The sequence below is a fragment of the Entelurus aequoreus genome, linkage group LG26 (genome assembly GCF_033978785.1).
Source record: "Entelurus aequoreus isolate RoL-2023_Sb linkage group LG26, RoL_Eaeq_v1.1, whole genome shotgun sequence".
In the NCBI taxonomy this organism is placed as follows: domain Eukaryota; kingdom Metazoa; phylum Chordata; class Actinopteri; order Syngnathiformes; family Syngnathidae; genus Entelurus; species Entelurus aequoreus.
In genome coordinates this window covers 19,470,903-19,477,950 of record NC_084756.1, presented here as the reverse complement: position 1 = coordinate 19,477,950, position 7,048 = coordinate 19,470,903, and the positions used below count along the sequence as shown (strand labels likewise).

Here is a 7,048-nt window from a genome sequence, read left to right as displayed (position 1 = left end):
TTGCAGGATTTCGACAGAAAAACAGAGGCTAGTGTGATGTAACTTATCGCAAGGCTACTTTGTGCGAGGCCAAATGGCACACACAGATGGGCGCTCACACAACAGACATCAGCGAGCAACTGCTGCCTGATTGATTTTCCAGCTTTTCCTGGCATTCTCTATTCCTCCAGGAGCAACATTTCAACACGCCATCTTCTGACTTTGCAGTAAGAAACCAGGAATTATGGGAATTCCCCCCCCCCAGCCCCCCCAAGCAGCCGCCTTGCCCCAAAAACCACTACTACACCCTTATTTGTGTTTCAGCTGCATTTTGTGTTTCAGATGCTGATGGGACAAGTTCATGTTATGACGTATTTGAGGTGAACTGGAGCGTGCCACTTACAACAGGTGAGCATGCCGTGCACTTGTCAAAAGCCAGGCTGGCGGGCAGGACGTTGTCGAACCTGGAGAGGAAGCCCCGGATCTGCGGAGGAAGGAGCATTGTAAACACATCAACACTCCTGTATGGAGGGGAAAAAAACATTACATTTATATGCACACAGCTCCTGTTAACATGTCAGTTTTATTTAGCTAACAATTAAATATGACACTTGGAAGCTTGGCCATGTGGAGGGTTGCATGTTTGAAATATAGGTTTAGAGCACCCTCTGGTGGCAGGGAGACAAACTTTTCAGCAGCTATCACTTCCATTTATAGTTGTTGTATTTAAGCTGAAGTCAGTTAAAATGAATACGATTTAAATTACTTGTGGTGTGATTGTTTAGGATGTGCCAGGCCAACAGGGATGGAAAACTACTTTGAGAAGAAAAACATGTATTACAAGTGGTAGTTAGTGAAATAAAGTCAAAATATAAGACAATAACGTGCAAATATTTTGAAGGAAAAATGTCAAAGTTGTTTTCTGAAGAGTGATTATGACAAGTATGGCAATAGTGTTAACATTTACAAGAATACAACAACAACAGACATAATTTAGAGAAAAGATTAGTTTGTATATCAGAAATACTTTTTCTTTTGTCATAAAATGAGAAATCTATTTTCTGAGTATAGCATCATAATGTCATGAGAATAAAGCCATGCAAGTATATGAGAAAAATATCGTACTTTGACTAGAAAATAATATACCACAAGAAAAAAAAAAGGTAATTATTCGAATTAAGTTTTGGGTGCCCGATCGAACAGATAATTATCAGGTCAATATGAGGAATTATGATGTCATACAAATATATCAGATAAAATGAAAAAATAGCACCAACAACCAATAAAGCACTCAAATCAGCTGAGAATGAATGACCTACTGTATACCAGGGGTTCTTAGCCTTTTTGACCTCGAATCGATTTTCGGAGTATCGTGATTCTTATTTGTAACGATTCTTAATCGATTAAAAACAATCAACTATTGACTAAAAAAATAAATAAATAAATATATATATATATATATATATATATCTTCAACCTCAGCCTGCAGCTGGGGAGAGTGCCCACCCTCTGGAAGACGTCGTGCATTGTTCCAGTTCCCAAAAAGAACTGCCCCAGTGAGCTGAACGACTACAGACCAGTGGCGCTCACCTCTCATATAATGAAGACAATGGGGCGGCTCTTTCTCAGCCTCCTCAGACCACAGGTGCAACATGCCCAGGACAGCCTGCAGTTTGCGTACCAGGCAGGCGTTGGTGTGGAGGATGCTATCCTTTACCTGCTGCACCGAGTCCACTCACACCTGGATAAGGGAAATGGCGCTGTGAGGATCCTGTTCCTGGACTTCTCGAGTGCCTTTAATACTATCCAGCCCCGCCTTCTCCAGGACAAGCTGGACAGAATGCAAGTGGACTCCTGCCTGGTTGCCTGGATTTCAGACTACCTCACTGATAGGCCACAGTACGTCAGACTGAAGGACATCACATCTGACACTGATCAGCAGCACCGGAGCACCGCAGGGAACGGTGCTGGCCCCTCTTCTGTTCACCCTGTACACCGTTGACTTCTGCTACAACTCAGAGCTGTGTCACATCCAGAAGTACGCGGATGACACAGCCATCGTCGGGTGCATCAGGGACGGCAGAGGAGAGGAGTTTCGGAGGCTGGTGAGGGACTTTGTTGTCTGGTGCCACAGGAACCCCTTGCAGCTCAATCCGACAAAGACCAAGGAGCTGGTCATTGACTTTGGGAGGTCGAGTCCAAGGTCACAACCTATTGTGATCAAGGGAGTCGAGGTACAGACCGTGGACTCATTCAAGTACCTCGGGGTGTGGGTGGACAATAAGCTGGACTGGACTGTTAACACAGACCACTTGTACAGGAAAGGACAGAGCAGGCTGTACTTCCTGAGGAGGCTGCACTCCTTCAACATCTGTAAAAAACTCTTGTGGATGTACTACCAGTCTCTAGTTGCCAGTGGTCTGTACTAGGGGGGGGGGGGCAGCATATCTAAGAAGGACAGCTCCAGACTGGAGAAACTGATCAGGCGGGCCGGTTCTACGATCGGAATAAAACTGGACTCACTGGTGACGGTGGCAGAGAAGAGGACTGTGAAAAAACTAGTGAGCATCCTGGATGATGCCAGTCACCCTCTGCATACCGTTGTCAGTAGCCAGAGGAGCCTGTTCAGTGCTAGACTGCTTCATCCCAAGTGCAGGACTAATAGACTCAAAAACTCCTTTGTCCCACACGCCATTAGTCTGTACAACTCCTCTCTGGGGGGGAAGGGGGGGTACTAGGATGACAGGGGATGCAAAACAATAACAGTGAAATACTTTTTCATAACATGGTCATTACTGCCTAGTTTCTCTTGTTATAGTCTTATTTTACTGTTATATTTTTATTCTCATCGTTGCTTTTTATTTTTATTCTATTGTAATATTTTTCTATTTTGTCTCCATTTATACCCTCATTATTTACTTTTTACTTTTTACAATTTTGTACACTGCTGCTGGAATTTAAATTTTCCTGAGGGAACTCTCCTGAAGGAATCAATAAAGTACTATCTATCTATCTATATATACTGTATATATATATATATATATATACACACTGTATATACATTTTTTTTTAATTTTTTTTTTAATCTGTTCTGTCCAGATTCCGAACTAACAAAGGTCTTAACTCATTCTCTTTCTATGCCACATCAATGTGGAATGCGCTCCCAACAGGTATAAAAGAAAGGGCATCTCTATCCTCCTTCAAAACCGCAATAAAAGTTCACCTCCAGGCAGCTACAACCCTAAACTAACACCCTCCCCGGATTGCTAATAATCAAATGTAAACAATCAAATGCAGATACTTTTTCTTTTTCTTATGCCTTCTGATCTCTCTCTCTCTCTCTCTCTCTCTCTCTCTCTCTATGTCCACTACTTGATGTCCATATCCCCCCCCCCCCACCCTCCCTCCACACCCCTGATTGTAAATAATGTAAACAATTCAATGTGATTATCTTGTGTGATGACTGTATTATGATGATAGTATATATGATAGTATATATCTGTATCATGAATCAATTTAAGTGGACCCCGACTTAAACAAGTTGAAAAACGTATTCGGGTGTTACCATTTAGTGGTCAATTGTACGGAATATGTACTTCACTGTGCAACCTACTAATAAAAGTCTCAATCAATCAATCAATCAATCCAGGCACTCAGGCAAATTGTATTGTTGATGTCGATGCCCATATCTCCTGTTCAGATTTCATTTAGAAAGGAGAAATATTGGATATTTCTCCTGTTGCCTTATTTGTATTTGTCTTTATTCAATGTTAAGTTATAATTTATTTTTATTTTTTTTAAACACAACAGGGGTAAAAATGCCCCCGTGCCAACTTTTTTGCAATATGTTGCTGCCATTAAATTCTAAGTTAATGATTATTTGCAAAAAATTCTCAGTTCGAACATTAAATATATTGTCTTTGCAGTCTATTCAATTGAATATAAGTTTAAAAGGATTTGCAAATCATTGTATTTTGTTCTTATTTACAAATTACACAACGTGCCAACTTTACTTGTTTTGGGTTTTGTATATACACCGGCTCCCAGGCGCACTTTTACTGACAATATGGCCCTTAAGTCAAAACAATTGCCCATGCCTGACCTTTGCTGTGCTGTAAGTGTGTTGGGGTGAGCAAATCCAGCGCTTTTTTCTCTTCCGTGTGCTGTGTTGTAAATGGGCCTGTCGTAAACTTACCCTAAACTCACTGAAAACAAACACGGCGTTGATCGATTCGTGTGGTACATCTTTACGGTTTTATTTCACGTGTTATTTGTTCCAAATGTTCTGCATGCATTCCGCTAACACTGCAAAACTCATCAGCAACCTGAAATGCCAGTTTCACTACGACAGTGTTTTGAAAGCCTATGAAGACACCCAATGCTAAAAAGAAGCTGTCCCAAAGCAGCAAAGAAAGGTGTGCACAAATTACAGTTAAATCTGAATTTAAAAAATAATAGAATAAATAAGTAATGGGACTTAAAAAGCAGGAACTTTGGTATCAGTTTGAAAAAATTGGATTGTGCATCCCTAGAATAAAGTTATATGAATTGTATTCCGTCACGTGACTTTTGAACGGAAGTAATCAAAGTGGTGGGCCACCAAACTAACATTGCTACTGTGAAGCAAACAGAGTGAGAACTACCTAAGAATGCAAGGGGCCTAGATTTAACACTAAAAGCAGATACAAGCAAAACAAATCAAACTATGCAATGGAATCAATCCCTATACGTTATCAAAAAAAAAAAAGATTTGTCGAGTGATCAGAAAAATGATCCATCTATCCCATACATGTCGAACTATCTGATGCTCCAGACTTCATTTTAAATGAAAAAACAGATAAAAACATAGGAAAAGCATGGGTGTTTAAGACTTCTGTGTGTGTGGCCTGGTCAAGGACATTGTTATCAAGACTCTCCCAGATAAATCAGTTCAGTTCAGTTTCAGTTTATTTCGAACATGCATACGATACAATGTAATGCATCCCATATTTCCAGTTGTTTCATTACAGCACATCCGAAAAGGAGTAAGAAGAAGCTCAGCTTATTTAATCCTACTCCTTTTCATTTCATAGCAATTGTATCCCATTTCATTGTTCTCTGTAACAGAACAGTGAATAAATAATAAATAAATAATATACCAGAGTAAGTAAACAAATATTAAATACATAAATAATCTTTATATGAAAATTAAAAAAAGGGTTAGATGTTCATCATAATTTTTGTTCTGTGTCCTTTTTAAAAAATGCTCCAGGGAGTCACGAGAGTGGCACTAAAGAGCCGCGTGCGGGTTGCTGACCCCCGCATTAGATTACCATTATGCATTGTATTGCATCAATTTATGCAGTAAACGACCCTTCCCTAACATATTATGGAGTGTGAAGTGAAACACACAATCAGTTCCTTCCATGTCCACAGGTTGTCACTTTTGCCTTGCAAGTGAGCCGCTAATCAGCTGCAAAGGTTGCATTGGCATAACTTTACATAGAAAAAAGGCCGCCTTGATGGACATCACACGCATGCACGCACGCGCGCGCGCGCGCACACAAACACACACACACACAAACACACACACACACACACACACACACACACACACACACACACACACACACACACACCACACACACACACACACACACACACACACACACACACACACACACACACACACACACACACACACACACACACACAAAACACTTTGGACACGTTATGCATACTCTTTTTGTGATCATTGTTTTCACTCACACTCGCAAATGTGTACGCTCCTTTTCTGTGGATGATTGAATGGCTGAAATATCACGGGCTGCCGAGGTGTCGAGCAAATGGCGGAATTCGTCAGGGGTGACGAATATTGATAAAAAGATGATGGTGATGAGGATGGAAATGAGATGTGTGAGATAGTTAACACCAACAGACGTGCAAAAGGGCACAGCTTGAATAGCAACGCATCATGTGGTCTTCTTTTTAAGTCTTACTTTAAAATAAAGTGGGCATTCAACTTTAATATGAGTCTGTCAATCACATAAGTAATAAAGAACATGTCATTTACTGAGGTAGGTAAAAGCACTACATGCTGTACGTACATTCAATCTCGAACAGAGTGCTCTGGTGGAACTGCTGCCATTTCCATGGCAACCCCATGACAACGCATGCATGTAATGGTCACCTAATGCCAAAAAATTTGTCAAAGATTCCTTGACTAAGAAAATTATGCTCTACACTTTCTCTAAACTTTATTAAAGACAACCACAATGAAAATAATATAACATAAAAAGAGAGCAAGAAATTAAAGCAGTTACTGTTACAATAAACTCTAAATATAATAAAAATGAAGTGTTAATTCAATGACAAAATGTAAAATGATTATCAAAATATAAAATATCCATCCATTCATCCATCCATTTTCTACCGCTTGTCCCTTTCTGGTTGTACAATATGTAACTTATGATATAAAGAGAATAAAGTTGATAATGTCATAACTTGTACAAAAAAGTAACTATTTAATGAGTTACGTTTAATATTGTAAAAATGTATGTAATGTATTACGTTTCATACATACACTCATATAATCACGTTTCATCAAACATATATTAACGTTGTTCCCACCAGGGGAAACTGGGTAAAACATTGCACACTGATAAAGCTTAACCTACGTGTACTATAACAATCTACAAGGTTAATATAGTTTGCTTCTCTCTCTTCCCCTCCATGTATCTGCTTTCTTTTGTAATTGAAGTTTTCATTACATTTATGTATTGTTGCATTTGAAACAAATGTATTGTTGGTAATTGAGGTAATTATTATTATTATCAATAGTTTTATTTCTGTTGATATTTTTATTGTTCCATTTGTAGTGCAATAATGTTCAGTGTCATTTCAGTGTTAATACGATCTACTTCAGTAACTGCTTCTTTGCTATAATTTTTCGTTTCATATTTGTACTAGGGCTGCAACTAACGATTAATTTGATGATCGATTAATCTGTCGATTATTACTTCGATTAATCGATTAATAATCGGATAAAAGAGACAAACTACATTTCTATCCTTTCCAGTATTTTATTGAA

General features: G+C 39.1%; 1 protein-coding gene across 4 annotated transcripts in view; it reads right to left on the bottom strand.

The window, feature by feature from the left end:
* Window positions 1–392: 392 nt before the first annotated feature.
* atg7 (ATG7 autophagy related 7 homolog (S. cerevisiae)) overlaps window positions 393–7,048 on the bottom strand; it is a 93,742-nt gene continuing 87,086 nt past the window's right edge. For all 4 annotated transcript variants that reach the window (XM_062038241.1, XM_062038239.1, XM_062038240.1 and 1 more), the window contains exon 18: window positions 393–463. The gene's annotated coding sequence lies outside the window, so the exon portion shown is untranslated. The remainder of the gene's footprint in view (window positions 464–7,048) is intronic.